Genomic DNA, 21858 nt, shown 5'->3' on the forward strand with positions numbered 1-21858 from the left:
TTGGTTCTTCCATCACAGGAAATCACAAGAACAAAAGAAAAGGATATTTCTTTTGTGCCCATAAAACCGAAATCACCAATGTAAGAACATGATTTCTCCTCTATTTTATCATTTGTTTGCATGCATAAAATCCATATTTAATTTTATGACAAATTAATTTATAACATATATGAGTATGTTTATGTATAAAGATCTACATTTCCTTCAATCGGTATCAAGAGCCACGGTTGTTTGCATGCAAATCGGTTAAAAGTTTTTCCGAGTTATAAGAATAACATATAAAACTTGCAAAATTTGTGTTATTATGATATATCACGAAATTAATTCATGCATGTTAATATTTCTGGTCCTAAAATGTTTTAGGATATTTTGGTTAATTTTACGGATTTTTATTGTTCATATTATACAATAATGGCATTTAAATATGATTTTATGAGTAAAAATGTCATTTTTGGTCTAGAATTAGCTATACTTCGAATTTTCCAGTGATTTTTGGATATGTTGTCACATATATTATTTTGAGATAACCTGTAAATTTTCATAATTTTTGGACTTGTTATGCTCGAAAAATGGATTTTTCATTATTAAATTCGGATTTAGGTGAAAAATGGGTTAATATGAGTTAAATTTTGAATCTGGTCATAGAACATTAATATGTTGTCACATGAAATTTTACAAGATGTGTGTAAAATAATTGGCTATAAAGAAGTCTTTTTGCATGATTTATGGATTTTTGAAGAAAAATAGCATAAATAGTGACATTATTAGTGAAAAATTAATAAAACATAATCTATGACTTAGGAAAAACGTCTAATGTTGCCTTTTATTATATTTTTTCAGATCTAAAATTGAAAAGTTAATGAATATAATTTTTCCATGTTTTTATGATTATTTTATTAAAAATCGATAAACCGCAACATTGTTTTTCCGGAAAAATTTCGTAATTTTTTAACCTAAGATTTTGAACATTATGAGTGTCATGGTATTTTTCCAGAATGTTCATAAGTTTAAATTTCAAATTTCAAATTTATTTGAAATTTTGTGATTTATTTGAAGTTTATAGATTATTTTTGTAATTTTTTGGTCCATTTATGAACAATTTTATAAAATATGGGTTAATTATGGTCAAATTATTAGTGAAGACTAAATTTTGAGTCCTAAGAGGTTAGGGTAATTAACTTATGCATAAATATGAGTTTATGTATTTTTGTGATTATAAAAATGTTGAAATCACGCAAATCCGTAAAAACCGAGTAATATACGATATTGGCTATTTAAAGGCGATTTAGCATAAAATTGGGCATGTTCATACATATTATAATGCTGCATTTTTCTTTATGATTGTCATAATTTTAATTTATGTAATTTTGAATTATGTAATTTTACTTAGTATGGCCTTAGTTTTAATTGGTATTTCCCGAAATGTATGGGAATATCGATTCGGTTGTAATTTATTGTGATCTCGTATCACCGTTTTGTAATTTAATAGATTTATTTTATTTTAGTTACAAATGTATAATAGGAAATTATGTAATTTATTATGTAATTTTATTTATCTCGGAGTTCCCAAAGACGGATTTCTTCAAGATGTCGATACATAAAGACGGTGTTACCTCGAGATGCGTGCCACAACCGAAGTTCAAGGGACCAATGGAGTTGGTTTCCGAATATGTAATAGTTAAATAGTTTTTCTATTTTAGGAAAGGCCATACTAGGATTTGTTTATTTTTATGCTTGCATTTTATTTTATGTCGCATGCATCGCTAAATCGTCATAACTAAAACATGCATTATCTTCTTATCGAGTTCGTCGACCGTGTCAAATATAATTATCGTAGTTCACCGCTTTAGTTCACTTAAAACGTGATAGATAATAATTTGACATAACCTCTCGCTAAAACAATTAATTGAGACATAGCCTTACCAAAGAGTAGAAACCATGAAAACCTATTTCGTGAGGGAGTGCACTCGGCCACACCGGGGTACAAACCTTGTTACGTAGGGGAAGTGGGTGATAAATGTCTATCCACCGAATTCATGTTGATGAGGGTTTCATCGGCCACACCGTGCCCAAGTTAAATATGGGTTTTAATCATGGACACATTTATTCGAAATTTGGATTGAACTCAACAAAAGTTTTTCGATAAGGGTTTTATCGGCCACACCGTCCCCTTGTTGAATGTGTTTTGGGCTAAAGATATATGTTAATTGTAATATTATCGACCAAGAGTTCTAAAAGTAGAATCGATTAAATGTTAATCCACCGAGTTATATTGATAAGGGTTTCATCGGCCACACCGTGCCCAAGTTAATATGAATTTGGGTCTTGGAATCATTTATCTAGTTGGGTAGAGGTCACTAGAAAAATGCATAAAACTTGTTTAAATCATACATTTTTACGAGTATTATTATTAAAACGACATTTATTTTACTCCTTCTATTTTGTTTTGTAGACCACTTATTTTCTCATAACAAATGGCAACACCAACTCCTAACGCCACACCTCTCGCTAGTTCGTCATGGCTCCGATCCTTTATGGATCGATGTAAACTTGAAAAGAATGGGTCAAAATTTCTCCGATTGGGATGCCCAACTCAAATTAGCCGCCGAAGGTGACGACAAGCTTCGTTACCTTAACGAGGCCTCTCCACCCGAACCCTCCACTAGGTCCACCGCGGCCACTAGGGAAGCATATGAGGCTTACCAAAAGGAGTCCGCCGCAATGAAAAATGTCTTGATATTTGCGATGGAGGCGGACCTCCAAAGGAGAGCCATTAAAATGGGCAATGCTAATGAGATTTACTCCAAACTTATGACCATGTTTTCACAAACTCCGCGGATCGTCCAATATGAGGCGGCCGCGGCATTCTTTAAACTCGACTTCAAAGAGGGCCAACAGGTTAGCCCTCATGTGCTCAAACTATTGGAGCTTGTCGAGACCTTGAAAATTCAAAAGGTTGAAATCCCCAAAGAACTCATCGTAGATAGGATTCTACACTCCTTGTCCAAAGTCAAGGCATATGTGCAATTCCGGGTGAATTTTAACATGCATGACAAGGATGTGTCTTTCGAAGAATTGCATAAGTTACTTGTGCAAGCCGAGAGGGACATGGGGTTAAATGTGAACCCACCAAAGGATGTGCTTAACATAAGCACTAAGAGTAAGGGGAAATTCAAGAAGAGTGGAAGAAGGGGTAAAAAGCAAGCTCCCACATTCACCAAAGCTAAGCCTAATGAAGCTAGCACCTCAAAGATCAAGAAGGGTCCTCTTGATAAATGCCATTATTGTAATGGTATGGGACATTGGAAAAGAAATTGTTCCAAATACCTTGGTGACATTAAGGCTGGAAAGATCACTCCAGTAGGTAAATGACTATCCTTCTTTTATGTTTCTAATTCAACTATGGTATTATGATGCAAAGTTGTGATAATGTATCTCCCTTTTTATTGTAAATAGGGCCTCCACCAAGCAAAGACAAGGGAAATGAAAAGCAAGCATGAGAAACCATGGAGAAGCTATGGATAGCTTTTATGGAGCTTTGCTTTTCATTGTCTTATTTTAAGTTATGTTTTGGAGTTTTAGAACTTTAAGTTTCCGTGTTCGACATGGAAAGGTATTTTGGATAATGGTTTGTATTTTGGATGATGGTGACTTGGTTTGCAACCCAAGTCACCCGTTTTATCATTTATCCTTTTATGTTCTAAAATTCATCTTTAAATGCTTGCACTTTGAAACATAAGATTATTCACTTAAAGTGATCTAATAGACAAATATAATGACGGGTTTCATTATATGTCCACATGCTTAAGGCTTGTGTATGATCATTTATAAAGCGATTTTGAGTCTATGAACTCTCTTAAAGGAATGTCAATCACCAAGTACACATATGAAATCAATAACTATTAGTCTATCTATGAGATAGTTCTCCTTATACTTCAACATCATTAATTTGTGTCTTATATGCTATCTTTGAATCTATAGTGTATTTATTCTAAAGATAGAGTGGGAGAAAAATGAGGACACAACACACAAGGCAAGATAAAATTGTGTACTTGTGTAAATGAAGATCTACGCAAGAGAGAATGATTTGAACGACGGTATATTTATTTACATAGTATGCCGAATAGATGAGATCTATGGTCTCAAGTTAGTTCTATATGACTAAAGAGACCAAGTGAAGTAATCATAAGAGTATATTCTCAAGATAACTACACGAGGAGACCAAAAGAAAGTTTTGGAAGAAAAATGACTAATTGTAAAGTCTTAACAAGTTTTTGACTAAGTTTATGAAAATTTTAACCAATAGTTTCAACCTTGAGATTTACTTAAGAGCCTAAATGAATTATAATAACATCCTAGTAATAAGCGACATTTATGACTAGAGGTTACAAGATTTGATATACCGATATCCTCAATTGCTAAAAGTTAAACCATGCAAAATTCATTACTTAACCTCATTATGATATAAATTGGTTAAACCTCCTTCTAAAAGGGTATTTTGAAGGATGTGTATTAAATATTATTATTTTATTTAAACAAATGACATTGCACCGAATCATTATGACATGATCAAGTTAGAGATTGAAATCTCTTTCCATAAGGTTTAGATAAGACCTCTTCAAAATAGGAATTTTGAAAGGATATGATAGGAACATATTGATACCCGTCGTTGTGAGCACCAAAGATAAAATTTATAATCTCATATTAAGACTAACCTAGGCTAGTGGTAACAGGGTCGAACCACAAGGAGGCAGTTGTAAACTTTAGTTGATTTATGTTCAGTCTGAGGTAACTATTATGGGGGTTGATTTGAATTGGTCTAAGACTAAGAGCAAACAAAGATAATAAACTAAAAATACGATTTAAACAGATAAAAGAAGGGTACTAGGATGGTCGGTTCATTATAGCTTCGGCGGCAGCAAACTAAGTCGGTCTGAATCAAACACAGGTAAGGCGGGAAATAAAGAGGTCCTCTCGGTCCACTCTTAACAAATAGCATCTCTCGATCTCGCTATAGGTCCCTAATGTCACTAATACTAACTTTCGTCCTGAAAAGTGACTAACGGTCTAAACTATACCTATCTTTCGATCTTAGCACAGTTTAGTCGATTTAATTGATGGTCAAATAACTTTCCCTATCTTTCGATCTAATGGGTTAGTCACGAAAAAGGTATCTAACTGGTCGCATGCATTCGATTCGTTAAATACAAGATTAAATTCAATTAAAACGAAAATGAACCCTACGAGGTCAGTCGATCGACTGGCAATGTCAGTCGATCGACCAACACGCGAGACAGTTCTCCCTAATCTAATGCCGCCTACGCCATAAATCGCCTACATCCTAGCACTAAAGAATTAGCTACTCATGCTAAAGATGAAAACAACAATAAAACTCATAACGATTACTGAATTCATGCTTAAGGTAAATAACAACAATGACAATACGATAATTGGCTTTTGGGGACACTAGCTATAAAATCTATACTAATAACGAAAGTAAAACAATAAATTGAAATTAGGGCAGAATGAATACCGAGATTTAAGAGGAAAGATTAAGAACAAGGGCAGAATTCCAATGCTAAAAATCGATATCCCAAACCCTAGATACTCGAAATAAACTAAAACTCAAAGCACTGTATTGTGATCAAAACTTGGATAAAAACTTGATATCTAAACTGATGGTTTTATGTTACGTTATATAACACTCAACGCAACATCTTATTTCCTAAACCTAAACTTCACGGGCTTCAAGATTCACGGTCTTTCAATTCACGTCTGGAATAGAAATCTGGTCGATCGACTGATAATGTTGGTCGATCGACCGCTCCTCAGCAAACAGTAGCTTCTGGAACCCGAGCATTGGTCGATCGACTGAAAATGCCGGTCGATCGACCGGATGAGCTGCTACTTGACTTCTTTATTCTCGTGGATTCGTCTTTTGGGCCTTAAATTGCGCACCAAGCTCGTTCCTTAAGTGATTCCTTTACGTCATTTGCAATGCCGATTATTTGGGGACGGATTTGGCTTGATTTCCCGTTGATTTCTTCACATTTCTACAATAATTTACAAAATACGGAAGTAGACGGAAATAGGGAGAAATGTAGCATAAACTACAAGAATGAGCTCTGAAATGCGTGTAAAATGGGATGTAAAACATCATATAAAAGACACACATCAAACTTCCCCAAACCAAACCCTTGCTTGTCCCCAAGCAAGAACTAGACTCGATCTAATGACCTAATGGAACGAGTTCAATCTCAGAGCGAAATGCAAACTGTTAAGCCTAAACCGATTTAATGCACAACCAACAATCAATTAGCAATGTGAATCATGCAAACGAGTTATGTAGTCGTTAAAAACTCACGAATCAATTGTAGAGACTTATCAAATTGGACTCTCGCGGGTCGCTCAAATCACTCAATAAGCACAGGTGATATATATGTAAGATAGAGAGAAGTAGTTTTGTAGTGACTCTCACCTAACTACGACCTATGAAAACATGCCAGCAATAAAATATGAAAATGACCTCTACAACCGTACATATGCACTCCAACCGAACAGATGACCAATGACACATGCCGAGGTATATATGGGATATGTGAGGTATGGGTAAGAAGAGGCAAAACATTTTATGGTAAAGTGGAGGTACAGGTGATCAAGCTAGTACCAAAACGGAACCAAGGACAACATCCAACTTCTTTCTCATAAACAAATGAAACGGTGCTATAGCAAGCACAAAACTCACAATCTCCAAACTATCAAATCAATAAAACTCCCCATAGGATGTAAATGAAACATGGGAGCAAAAAAAATCGCCAAAAGATAAGGATTAAATTATGCGAATTGATCTCTTTTCTCGAATCTCAGTCGATCGACCATGTGTGGCAGTCGATCGACCCATTTGAACAGTACATAACCTCTTTTTTTTTTTCTTTTTCGAATCATTTTTTTTTCATTTTTTTCTTTCTTTTTCTTTTGTTTCTTTCTTTCCTTTTTTTCATTCTCCCAACAAAATCTCATAAGAGCATATACTACCAAAAACGAAGTAACAATCCCAAAAACACAGACTACTAGCTTGACAAGGGCAGGCTATCTGTAGGATGTAGTAAATGGGACAAAAAGGGATATTTTTGGCAGTGTGAAGCTTATGGGTAAAATGAGAAAAGGAAACCTCTTCCACATGTGTCAACAAACCACAAACCGAATGCATACAGGTGTTAAGTAGATCAAATTCATATTCATGCAAATTAAGGAAACATGTCTCATAAGGAGTACTACTCACATTCCTAAATAAACCGGTCATGAATGTCACCAATTACAGGCTCTAAATCTCAGAAATATGATGTAGCTTGCCAATTTTCAAAGTCAAGTCTCAAGTCCAGCAAGTAATTCAACGAAAACTCGTAGGTATGCACTTATACGATTCTACTAATAACATGTTAATCTAGCAAGGCTCAGGCAAAACAGTTGCAAATGCAGAATCATCATAGAAATACTACCGTTCCGACTCGACCTATATGCTAAAATAAACGTGCATTTTATGGGAATTTTTGAAAATTTTCAATTTTTTTGAATTTTTCTGTATATATAAAAGAAATGAAAAACAATGCAAAACAAAATTAAACGTGAATGCAAGCAAATGATATGCGACGCAAAACCCTTCCCCAAACCAAATCGCACAATGTCCCCATTGTGCAAAATCATGTAATGAAGAAAAGAGAAATGGGAATTTGCGAGAAAATAAATAAGCAAGACACAAAGGAAAGATATGGAACTCACAAGACTCTAAGCGCAGCAAAGGAAACCTCCCCAAACCACCGTGAGCTAGGAGGTTTCAGTAGCCAGCAGTGCTACCAATAAGTACCTGAAAAGGCAATTAAAAACCACGCATAAGACCGAAGAAAACAATTTTGAAGCGTAAAGATTGTGCACAAATGAGATAATAGAAGAAATAGATAATCGACGGAAAATAAAGTGGAGTAGAAGACTCCCTTAGGTCCGCATATCGACCAAACACAGCAGGGGAGAGGTCGTGAACGATTATAGCAGCATCAGTGGTCGATCGACCAAGGAGATCAGTCGATCGACCAGGTGTACGTGAACAGAAGCTCCTGTAAACCTGCAATTCAGTCGATCGACCATATAGGCCAGTTGATCGACTGAAAACACTGCTTCAGTGTCTTATTTCTTCGTAATTGCTCAATGATTTAAGCTAACAAGCTCTAAATACCTGCAAATGCACAATAGTACGCGCCCAAAATTGCGCAAAACCCAGAACGAAGTCTAAAGTACTTAAAAATCCTAAGCAAAATAAAATAAAAGCGAAGTTTTCGCGCACACAAAAAGCAATAAAATTGTCTTAACAAAGCAAATAAAGAGAAGTTTGTAACGAGATTGATCAACTAATAGTTGATCAAGAAGGACCACGGTATGGCCCACTTCGTCGGCTTCTGGCTACTAGAGGTAGCCTCAATGGTGCTTATCTCATCAGCTGCACCCTTCTTAGCTTCGACAGTCGGAGAGCTCAATGGATCAACTTCGTCATCTCCCCAATCAAGGACTCCCTCGGAATCTTCGGAGTCCAGATCAGCCCATCTCACCTTGGCTGGCTCATCTTCCACTTCCTCATCAGTCCCATAGCTTAGGCATCCAAGACCTCCTCTTTGAATGATAGGCTTTGTCGCAGCTGGAGCATCCAACGACTCATCCTTCCCCAAACCAGCTCCTGCATTATCTAAAATAACAGATTCTTCCTCCTTCTTGCTCCTAATCCGGGCGGAGGGGTTAACACAAAGAATAGTAATAGGGACGGTCGATTCGGGAAGCACAAAGTACGATCTCTTTTCAGAGACCGTATTACAAGTAACAGGCCACATGGCGTCCTTCTTTTTAGCAGGTTGGGCAAAAACGATAGAATGTTTCCCAACTTTGAAGGCCAAAGTTCCTAAACCGACGTCAATAACTGCACCAGCAGTGTGCAGAAACGGCCTACCTAAGATGATCGATATATGGTCATTCTCAGGCATGTCAAGGACAACAAAGTCAACAGGGAAGAAAAACTTCCCTATCTGGACGGGTATGTCCTCTAGGACTCCTATAGGCTCAACCGCAGATCGGTCAGCCATCTGAACTGTCATCTCAGTTATTGCAAACCTGGTCAACTTAAGCTTCCTAGCTAGACTCAAGGGCATGACACTTATGCTAGCTCCTAAGTCACATAATGCCTTTTCGATTGAAAAGGTACCTATGCTACAAGGAACTGAAAAACTGCCCGGGTCTTCTAACTTATGGGGCGGAGTGTGAGACAAGTAGGAGCAAGACTCTTTAGTTAACGCAACGGTGTGAACATGTTCAAACGATTTTTTCTTTGACAACAACTGTTTCATAAATTTAGTATATGCTGGCACTTGGTTAACTAACTCAAGGAAGGGTACCTGAACATTTAAGCTACGAATAACTTTCTCAAATTTACTAAAAGATACCTGTTCCTTCGTCGGCACGAGTCTCTCCGGATATGGGGCTGTAAGGAGTACCTTAGCCCTCTCCTCTAAATCGCGTGTGCCGGTATCCTTGGACTTAGGCTGAAAGTCCGTTACCTTCTCTTTGTTGAAGCTAGACCCTTCCTCGGACCGTCTCAAATGAGAACCATTGACCGTCATTGGATCGAACTTCGAAGCTGGGACTGACCCATCAGCACTCGGGTCTGCCCCCAAAATTTTCGGGGCGGTGGTTCCCCGAAACAAGTGGTCTCGTAGATTATTTGGCATCAAAGGACGAAATTCTTCAGCATCAGCAGCGATGGTCGATCGACTGAGATGTACAGTTCCAGAAGCTCTTGTAACTCGTGTTTCAGTCGATCGACTAGGTATGTTAGTCGATCGAATGAAATACCTGGCAGATGTCTTTTTCTTTGATTTGTTCGTTGAAGCTTTCTCTTGACTTGTTTCCGGCTCATCTTTTTCAACAACATCTTCAACCATGGCAGGACCATCAAGGGTGGACCCGCTCCTCAAAGTGATGGCATTTAGGGTCTCCTTTTGTTCGGGTTGAGTGGGTAAGTGTCCGGGAGCTCGAGTGTTACTTTTACTAGCCAGTTGAGCAATTTGGCTCTCTAGTAACTTCATCCCGGCCTCTCTTGCTTGGGACTCCTTTAGCAACAGATTCTTTAGCTCGGAAAATTCAGAATTTTGTGATTGTTGCTGCTGCGGCACATAAGGAGGCTTTTGATATTGCTGTTGCTTTTGATGAGGAGGCACATATGGCTGCTGCTGTGGCGGAGGTTGAGTAGGATTCAAAACATTCTGGCTTCTCCAACTCAAATTTGGATGTGGTGGCTCGTAGTAGGTGTTTGTCTGCCTATAGTGTTGAAAGGCAGCACAAGATTCAAAGGGACTAGGGCAGTTTTTCGAGACATGGCCCTCAACTCCACACCTTTCACAGACGAAGGGACCGTCTGACACAGCATTGACTTGGTATATCCCACCTTTAGAAGCTCCTCCTAACTCATACTTGTCAAATCTCGCGGTGAGAGCCTCAAGTGCAGCAACAGAGGAAGATTCAGCAGCTCTCCTCTGGTTCCCTCTCGAATTCCCATACTCGGCCTTGTGGGTAGCTAGATCGTCAATGATCTTCCACCCCTTCGTTGCTCCCAAATTGTCAGCAAATCGGCCATTAGCAGCAGCATCCAAAATGGCCCTCTGATCATCGTACAACCCATTGTAGAAATGATTGCACAAACTCCACTTTTCGAACCCATGGTGCGGTATAGTTCGCACCAACTTCTTAAATCGGACCCATGCCTCGTAGAAGTTCTCATCTGGCCCTTGTTTAAAGCCCGTGATTTGAGCTCTAATAGCAATTGTCCTTGAGGCAGAAAAGTACTTCTTGTAGAATGCTAATGCCAGTGTATTCCAATCAGTGATCCCTAGAGCGGTCTGGTCCAAGTCTCTATACCACTCCCTTGCAGCATCACGAAGGGAGAAGATGAACATGGTCTCCTTGATTTGATCCTGGGTCATGCCGGTGGTGGGGGAATGGAGCAAGCGAGTGAGTCAATAAAGGTCTCCATGTGCTTAGCTGCATCTTCATTTGCAGCTCCCCCAAACTGGTTTCTCTCTACCATATTAATATAGGCAGGCTTTGGTTCGAACTTCCTGGCATCTCCCGGTAATTCGAACCCCTTATATAAGTTATCGGTTGTCGGCTCAGAAAAACTAGCTATACTTGCTTCCTCGGCCATGACTGGAATTTTGGGAGAAGTAACGTGTCTACCTGAAGAAGTGGAAACGAGTGAAGATCGTGGGTCTTCTTCGAACAAATCGTTCTCGTAATAGCTTGACAGAGTACTCAGCTCTTCCTCTGTCGGTAATACTCTTTGTGTTCGCCTCAACTCGCGCAAGGATCTCTCAAGCTCAGGGTTCAACGGTACTAATTCTCCACCCTGTGACCTGTGCATAAGATGAAACTACAAAAAGAATATAAGAAAAGTTTAAGGAACAGATGTCCCTTAAACTAAGAAAGACTAAAAATAAAAACAACTAAAATTAGGACTATTGCCTCCCCGGCAACGACGCCAAAATTTGATACCCGTCGTTGTGAGCACCAAAGATAAAATTTATAATCTCCTATTAAGACTAACCTAGGCTAGTGGTAACAGGGTCGAACCACAAGGAGGCAGTTGTAAACTTTAGTTGATTTATGTTGATCCGAGGTAACTATTATGGGGGTTGATTTGAATTGGTCTAAGACTAAGAGCAAACAAAGATAATAAACTAAAAATACGATTTAAACAGATAAAAGAAGGGTACTAGGATGGTCGGTTCATTATAGCTTCGGCGGCAGCAAACTAAGTCGGTCTGAATCAAACACAGGTAAGGCGGGAAATAAAGAGGTCCTCTCGGTCCACTCTTAACAAATAGCATCTCTCGATCTCGCTATAGGTCCCTAATGTCACTAATACTAACTTTCGTCCTGAAAAGTGACTAACGGTCTAAACTATACCTATCTTTCGATCTTAGCACAGTTTAGTCGATTTAATTGATGGTCAAATAACTTTCCCTATCTTTCGATCTAATGGGTTAGTCACGAAAAAGGTATCTAACTGGTCGCATGCATTCGATTCGTTAAATACAAGATTAAATTCAATTAAAACGAAAATGAACCCTACGAGGTCAGTCGATCGACCAACACGCGAGACAGTTCTCCCTAATCTAATGCCGCCTACGCCATAAATCGCCTACATCGTAGCACTAAAGAATTAGCTACTCATGCTAAAGATGAAAACAACAATAAAACTTGATGCGGTCGTTTCTACACCAAAAATAAAATACCTAAGTACAACTAACAGAAGTCAGCGGTAAGTAGGGTCGATCTCCACAGGGAGGCGGTGTACTATCTATTTGTCTATTCTATCCGTCTGATGTCACAATTGGGGGTTGAAAGGTTTGTGTTAACTAAACTAAAGACTAAGCAAGAGAAATAAAAAAGAGAAATTAACAAAAAGAGAAGGGTAGTATGCTAAGAGTCGGTCCACCGTGGCAGCTATCGGATCTATTATATCAGGAATATTAAGGCGATTAGACTATTGATAGGAAGAGCTATGGTCGTCACCTTTCGGTCCTTAAACCGCCCTAGAGTGTAAACAGCTTAACTTTCGCCCTCACTGCAATACCCTATTGTAATTAAGCAAGCCTTCCCTTCCAATCTTTCGATCTAGGTCGGGGTTAACTAAATTTATGGTCTCCTGCATGCATTCATTCGACCGGATAACAATTAAATTGCCCAATACAATTCCTATCGCAAGACTAATCTATTTAATACAGTTAAGGCATCGCTACCACGGCTTCCCTAATCCTAACATACCAGGGGGATTTAGCTAGACATGGGAATGGGGGAAACAAGAATATAAGAAATAAAAACAATAAACATTAAATTAAAGAGAGAAGGGAAGAAATAATTACTAAATTAATGGATCCGGAAATGAAGAACAAAAGTAACAGTGTATAGAGAAGGGAAAGAAAAGAGAGAATTAGGGTCTCTCCGGATAAAAGAGATATATCAAATGACATCCCTAACTCCTATTTATAAGAAATTAGGGGTAGGATTAAACCTAATGACGGAAAATTAGACTAAAAAGCCCAACCCGTAGCAAAGTACACTCGATCGAGTAGAGAAAGCACTCGATCGAGCAAACTCAGCCAGGAAACAGCTCGATCGACTAAGGGAACTGTTCGATCGAGCAAGGCTATAAAAGAAACCGGTCGATCGACTGAAATAGAGCTCGATCGACTCATTATTGACTCCTAAACCACTCGATCGACTAGAATAGCACTTGATCGAGTGGATCTTTGACTTCAATGACTTAAAATTTGATTAGTTTGCCTTGACTCGTCCTTTTAGCTCCCGAAACACCTTCACGCATCCCAAGACAGCAACATTTCCCGCTCCAAATCTACTCTTCCTCCAAATGCATGCAAAATGGACGGTAAATGACTTGATTCCGCTACTTTATGGTTCATTCCTGCAAATAAGACAAAATAACCCAAAGTAGCATATTCGGGGCATTTCGTAGCATAAAACTACGATAAAAGCATAGAAATACGTGCATAAAATAGGCTAAAAAGACTATATAAAATGCACGTATCAAATCTCCCCAAACCAAACCTTTACTCGTCCTCGAGTAAACTCAAAACTATACGCTAATGGAACGGAAAAATAACTCAGAGCTAGCTACAAATGCCCACTTAAGCCAATTTAATGCAAGCAAACTAAAACTTATAGCTAAACAGTCAAATGCAAACGAGTTGTAAGATGTTTATAAATAAAGCTGAACCGTCGACCTTGCAAGACCTTTAATGATGGACTCTCACGGGTCACTCTTTCTCTCATGAAGCAAAGGGTAAGCATATATATGTATAAGAGAGAAAGAAAGATAGTCGCTCACCTAAACTACGACCTACATAAACATGCATGCAACTAATATGATAGACAATTCTAACTACCGTACACACATTCCAACCAAACGAGGTCCTGTCACAGCCGAGGGCTTACAAAAAATATGGTAAAGTGAGGCAATGGGTAAGAAAAGGCAAAACATTTATGGGAATGTGGAGGTATAGGTGATCAAGCTAGTACCTAAACAAAACCATATGAAAGCATCCATTTCCAACTCAATTATGAAATAAGCACATGCCCTTCAGTTGGCATAAAATCTCACCAAACCCAACTGCAAACACTCCTCAAATGATATAAGATAGAACATAGGAGCAGAAACCGATCACCAAACATGAACCTCTTTTTTCATAATTTTTCTTCTTTCTTTTTCATTTTTCTTGGTTTCTTCTTTTCTTTTCTGAATTCTCTTTTTTTTTTTTTCGATTCTTTTTTTTCTTTTTTTTTTCACATCATTTCTCATCATCCTCCTTTTCTTCATAAAATACCAACTCCGATTCAATAGAATATGCGCCAATATTTGATACAATAGAAAATATACCGCAAAACAATCTAAACTAGCTTGACAAGGCAGGCTAATTTGGATGTAGCTAAGGGTCAACTGGCAAATTTGGCTAATGTGGAGTTAAATGGGTAAAAATGAAAGAAAGGGAATTTGTAAGCACCTCCCTGCATGTGACACCAACCACTAACCCGAATGTATGACGGCAAAAAGCAATTGAATTTCATATATGTGCAAATTAATGAACATGTTATGCAAGGAGTAACTACTCACAATCCTACATGAAACTGGTCACAAATGACACCAGTTTATAAGGCTCTAATTCCTTAGAATTTATAAGTAGGTTGCCAAAATCTCAGGTCAAGTCTATTCGTTCAGCTAAATTTAAACATAAACTCGTAGATTATGCAATAGGACAAAGCTAAAAGATAACAGTTTAATGCAAGGCTTAAGCAAAAAGACAGATATAGAGCAATATCATCATGGAAATCTACCGTTCCGACTCAACCTATATGCTAAAATAAACGTGAATTTTTTTGAATTTTTGAAAATTTTTCATTTTTTATGAGATTTTTGATTTTTATGAAAATAAAATACAATGCATACTGAAATTAAACGTGATAACTGAAATGCAGTAAAACAATATGCAGACACAGATATGGATGCATAACCTCCCCAAACCAAACCGTACAATGCCCCCATTGTACCAAAACATGGAAAGGAAATGCAAACTAAAGGAGAAAGAGAGTAAAAGCGGAAAACTTACAAGATAGCGCGAAATAAGGGGACCTCCCCAAACCGACCATGAAATGGGAGGTTGCTAAAGGCCCGGAAAACCGTCTCAGGAAGCTAATTAAAGTCAATATCACTCGATATCCGTCCAACAGTGGTCGATCGAGTGAGTGGGCATCCAAGAACTGCTCGATCGAATGGTGCACCGATCGATCAAGTAGTTTCGATTCAGAGGGGTCGATCGAGTAACATCTTCACTCGATCGACTGGATTCATCAGCAAAGGTACTCGATCGAGTAGAGAAACTACTCGATCGAGTGGATCTCAGCGTGTACCTGCAAAACATAATGAAAAACAGCCCGTAAACTAACTAGACAAGCAAACTGATAAAGTCTATGGTATAAAACCATTTATTACAACTGAAATAAAATAAAGAACAAAATAAAATCTCCGGGTTGCCTCCCGGGTAGCGCTAGCTTCAGTCAGGTCCCAGCTCGACCTTCTTTTTCTTCGAGCCACTATAATTAATCATGATCAAAACAAAGCTCAAAGCGCAAAAGCGGCTTTGTCAAATAGCTGCGCATGTGCTACACAAAAAAGCGATAAGTAGCACCAGAGTGGAATACAGAAATAGGAAATAAAAATGTTTAACTTTTTAAGCCGAACAAATTTCCTATGGGCGCTCCTAAATTTATCCACAAAATAAAGGAGCGCGGGAGCAATCGTCAATTCATTATGGTTTGAATTCAAATTAGCGATTTTGAGATGACATGTACGGTGAAAATCAGTTAAATTATATGTCCACATGGGAGGGGGTAAAGCATTGAAAAAGGAAGCATGAATAAGACGAGGTAATTTACAAATAATAATGAAATTACCGTTTGCTACCTCAAAGTTGATCACTCTTAATGACGGAATCATGGATAAAAGAATTCATTACCTCTTCCGTGCTAGGAGTAATTACCGTCTCAGCTTCTTCATCAACCTCCTTAGTGGAAACCATCCCGTAGATCGCAGCTTCAAGTGTATCCGACTCGGCTTTGAATAGGGGAGGTTCACCGTAACCTTCATCATTGTCAGAATCGTCATCCATATCAAACCAAAATGACGAACCAAAGCTCCCAATGGCCATTTCGATCGATCGAGCGAGAATTATTACTCGATCGACCAATTTCTTCCCGCAATTCACTCGATCGACCAGGGCAAGAACTCGATCGACCAACTTCCTCCCCGAATTTCACTCGATCGAGCGGTGATATCACTCGATCGAGCAAGTTCTTCGGAAAATCACTCGATCGACCAATAATTGTCACTCGATCGAGTGATTCCTCTATCTGTGTTGAAATCCTCGTGTGGGGCAATGAAGTGTGATAGAAACTCGTCGTCCGAGTCATAAAAGTCATCCTCAACATTGGGCAACACGGTTTCTTCATGGGAAAAACCGTTCTCAAGAAGGTATACCTCTTACGGTTGCCAATTATCCGACTCAGCTATTAACTGAGCAATTTTAGACTCCAGCTCAATGATTTGAGCATCCGCACGTCTATCACTCTCTTGCCTCGCTCGATCATAATTCTGTATTTGAGATGCAAGAATCTCCATTAAAGACCTCAGTTCTGCGACCTCTTCTTCTTGTATCGCAGCTGCTAACTGAGCAATGTCAGTTTCGAGCTTTTCAAGTTGCGAAGAAGTGTGTCTATCATGATCTTGCCTCTCTCGGTCACGATCTTGCAATTGAGATGCAAGTGTCTGCAGTAAGGATTTCAGCTCCGCAATCTCTTCTTCTTGTATATCAGGAGGATCTTGTTGCGGCGGCCATTGATATGGCGGATGTGGCGGCACAACTACAGCTGCATTGTGCTCGGCAGAACCACATCTCCGTAGTAGATCACCTTTGTTCCATATAATGGGACATCGGTGATGGGTCAAAGGTACTCAAGCCTTCCCTTTGATTGTCTTTCACCTAGAACTGTCTAGGTAGTACCTGTAAGGCCTATCAAAACAAAGACTAAACAAAAGATTAAAACGGCCTCAAGGGAAAAATCCCCGAGGCTAAAAAAGATAAAATTAAACAAATAAATAAATAGATTGCCTCCCCGCCAACGGCGCCAAAATTTGATGCGGTCGTTTCTACACCAAAAATAAAATACCTAAGTACAACTAACAGAAGTCAGCGGTAAGTAGGGTCGATCTCCACAGGGAGGCGGTGTACTATCTATTTGTCTATTCTATCCGTCTGATGTCACAATTGGGGGTTGAAAGGTTTGTGTTAACTAAACTAAAGACTAAGCAAGAGAAATAAAAAGAGAAATTAACAAAAAGAGAAGGGTAGTATGCTAAGAGTCGGTCCACCGTGGCAGCTATCGGATCTATTATATCAGGAATATTAAGGCGATTAGACTATTGATAGGAAGAGCTATGGTCGTCACCTTTCGGTCCTTAAACCGCCCTAGAGTGTAAATGACTTAACTTTCGCCCTCACCGCAATACCCTATTGTAATTAAGCAAGCCTTCCCTTCCAATCTTTCGATCTAGGTCGGGGTTAACTAAATTTATGGTCTCCTCCATGCATTCATTCGACCGGATAACAGTTAAATTGCCCAATACAATTCCTATCGCAAGACTAATCTATTTAATACAGTTAAGGCATCGCTACCACGGCTTCCCTAATCCTAACATACCAGGGGGATTTAGCTAGACATGGGAATGGGGGAAACAAGAATATAAGAAATAAAAACAATAAACATTAAATTAAAGAGAGAAGGGAAGAAATAATTACTAAATTAATGGATCCGGAAATGAAGAACAAAAGTAACAGTGTATAGAGAAGGGAAAGAAAAGAGAGAATTAGGGTCTCTCCGGATAAAAGAGATATATCAAATGACATCCCTAACTCCTATTTATAAGAAATTAGGGGTAGGATTAAACCTAATGACGGAAAATTAGACTAAAAAGCCCAACCCGTAGCAAAGTACACTCGATCGAGTAGAGAAAGCACTCGATCGAGCAAACTCAATAGAGAAAGCAGCTCGATCGACTAAGGGAACTGTTCGATCGAGCAAGGCTATAAAAGAAACCGGTCGATCGACTGAAATAGAGCTCGATCGACTCATTATTGACTCCTAAACCACTCGATCGACTAGAATAGCACTTGATCGAGTGGATCTTTGACTTCAATGACTTAAAATTTGATTAGTTTGCCTTGACTCGTCCTTTTAGCTCCCGAAACACCTTCACGCATCCCAAGACAGCAACATTTCCCGCTCCAAATCTACTCTTCCTCCAAATGCATGCAAAATGGACGGTAAATGACTTGATTCCGCTACTTTATGGTTCATTCCTGCAAATAAGACAAAATAACCCAAAGTAGCATATTCGGGGCATTTCGTAGCATAAAACTACGATAAAAGCATAGAAATACGTGCATAAAATAGGCTAAAAAGACTATATAAAATGCACGTATCAAAACTCATAATGATTACTGAATTCATGCTTAAGGTAAATAACAACAATGACAATACGATAATTGGCTTTTGGGGACACTAGCTATAAAATCTATACTAATAACGAAAGTAAAACAATAAATTGAAATTAGGGCAGAATGAATACCGAGATTTAAGAGGAAAGATTAAGAACAAGGGCAGAATTCCAATGCTAAAAATCGATATCCCAAACCCTAGATACTCGAAATAAACTAAAACTCAAAGCACTGTATTGTGATCAAAACTTGGATAAAAACTTGATATCTAAACTGATGGTTTTATGTTACGTTATATAACACTCAACGCAACATCTTATTTCCTAAACCTAAACTTCACGGGCTTCAAGATTCACGGTCTTTCAATTCACGTCTGGAATAGAAATCTGGTCGATCGACTGATAATGCTGGTCGATCGACTGCTCCTCAGCAAACAGTAGCTTCTGGAACCCGAGCATTGGTCGATCGACTGAAAATGCCGGTCGATCGACCGGATGAGCTGCTACTTGACTTCTTTATTCTCGTGGATTCGTCTTTTGGGCCTTGAATTGCGCACCAAGCTCGTTCCTTAAGTGATTCCTTTACGTCATTTGCAATGCCGATTACTCGGGGACGGATTTGGCTTGATTTCCCGTTGAATTCTTCACATTTCTACAATAATGTACAAAATACGGAAGTAGACGGTAATAGGGAGAAATGTAGCATAAACTACAAGAATGAGCTCTGAAATGCGTGTAAAATGGGATGTAAAACATCATATAAAAGACACGCATCACATATAAGGCTTCATCTAAATGAATTTGCAAAGCAACATACATTTTGTTTTCGATTAAGTAATAAATTTCGAAACATCATGGAATTTAGTGGGAGCTATTTCGATTAAGTAATAAATTTCGAAACACCTGGAATTAAGTGGGAGTTTAGAAATTATTATGTGAAGACATGGAATTTAGTGGGAGCTATCATCCTTGAATGTATAAAACTCATTACTCATTAAGGAATGACGAGCTAATATCTTCTTCACAAAGAAGTATTTGAGTTTTCAATTCTGGATGAACATGGACTATGATGAATCCAATTACATTGAGAGGTATTGGATTTGTATTATGATATACTCATTGTATCAACATACACATAGGTTATTCATATGAATGAAAATGGGATTACCATTAGCAGTCATGGTAGTTCATTGAACCTAAGAACGGTTGGTCTCATGATTATTAGCTACTAATGTTTTCGCCATTAGAATAATCATGCACATGTCCAATTATGAATCATATGCATCAGAGCATGATGATCATTGGTAAGCCATAATAGAAACGTCATGAATTCTCGAGTAGAATCCGATGAGCGATTTCGGTGTTTGTCAGAATGCTCTTATATGTGTCCAGAGGTTGCGCATATTAATGAAAATCCGAGCACATGTGAGGATTTATGAGAATCCTTGACCTTTCAAGCTAGAAGGAGAAATAAGAAGTTTTGGAAAGGTACTTAATTAAATAAGAAGTTACTCAATACTAATCTTTCCTAACTATGCTAGGACTTGTGAGAAGTGCTAGGCCAATCGTCTTGGCAAATTGTTGCAAGACTCTACAAAACATATACCTAGTGCATTGTGTGTGGATGGGGTACTTGATCAGTACAAGTTATATCATTCATCACAAATTCGGTCGTTATGTGATAATCGATAAGGAAGTCCTTTCAAGATAAAGAACCAAAACCGAGGTCGGGAACTTTGATGTGTACTTGGTAAAGTTCATGCTATGAGAGAGAACATGAATGTAAAGGAAAATGCAAGTGTAAGAAGTTTGAACACATGGACACATGGGATGTTAAACTTCTATTGCAATCAATAAGTGTTTACACTAACGATATACATCACAAGGTTGTAATATGATATTGACTACCCGAGTGTGATGTCGACATTTGTCGTTTGAGTTATTATTAACTCACCTTGTACATTGTTATATCCAAACGGGTTGTGGAGACAATTGAACCCCGTTAAAGTGAACATGGATTAACATTGTATTTGCCCATAGTTACTTGTATGAGGTGACGTCTCGAAGTGACTAGAGTGTGATGCGATTGATGGCAAGTTCAAGTGCCATAGTCTCATGTGAGATGACTAGTCGATCACATAGGCAGACTGTTAGGAACATTTTGTCGGGCCTAATGACCGCTTATAGAGTTCTGGCAAATTTATATAGCCTGGTCGTGGCAAGAGCTACTATAGTATTCGAATGAGTCGATTCTTTTGACTAAAGACTATTCGCCTAAGATGGCACAGTTTCAGATTAACTTTGATTTGTGTTACTACGACCTTCGTAAATGGGGTCAAATGGGCATATTTTGGGTTATGATGGCTCTGGCTAGTCGAAGGGAATGAGTGCGATAGGAATTGTCCACCCCTAGTCAGGGTTATAACAATATCTCAGGGCCACTCGAGGAGTAATGAACTGGAAATGCGTGGCCACGCTCGGAATGTATCTATGATAGATTAATCCGGTCAATCAGTTATTCTCCAGATCGAGGAAACCACTCTCGATATGATCACTTGCAAGTACGACCTGAAAGACACCTTGCATTGAGTGGGAGATAGTAATAGGACAAGAGAATTGGTGACGCACACTTGTCGAGGACAAGTGGGAGATTGTTGGAATATGTGTCCTCCGACAATAATGCGATCACGATTGTTGATCATGATGATCACGTGTTTAAATCTCATTATATAGAATACAATTGGGAAGTAATTTTATTCTTGTCAATGGTCAACATATATCGTAATGATTGGTGACTAGAGTTTGACATTATCGTCGTCCGACGGTGGTGATCGATTGACCCCTAGGTCATACCTATAGGGCAACACTCTTAATTGATTATTTAATTAATCGTATAATGTTACGAGTTAATTAAATTACTTGAAAATTGACGGACGATTTTGGAAGTAAAATTTACGTATCAAATTGAAATGTGATTAAATGAGATACGGTCTGAGTAATCAAATTGTATAATTACTCGGATGAAATTATTGTTTATAGAAACAATTGAATTTGAATGAATTATTATAAATACAAACTGTTGTGATTTATAATCGGTAAAATATTTTGGTACAAGTAATTATGAAATTACTAAGTCGTTTTTGTATATGACGTATTTTTATCAATACGTTGATTTTTAATATGTTAAAAATACATAA

Source organism: Silene latifolia, chromosome 9, assembly GCF_048544455.1.
Source record: "Silene latifolia isolate original U9 population chromosome 9, ASM4854445v1, whole genome shotgun sequence".
NCBI classification, from domain to species: domain Eukaryota; kingdom Viridiplantae; phylum Streptophyta; class Magnoliopsida; order Caryophyllales; family Caryophyllaceae; genus Silene; species Silene latifolia.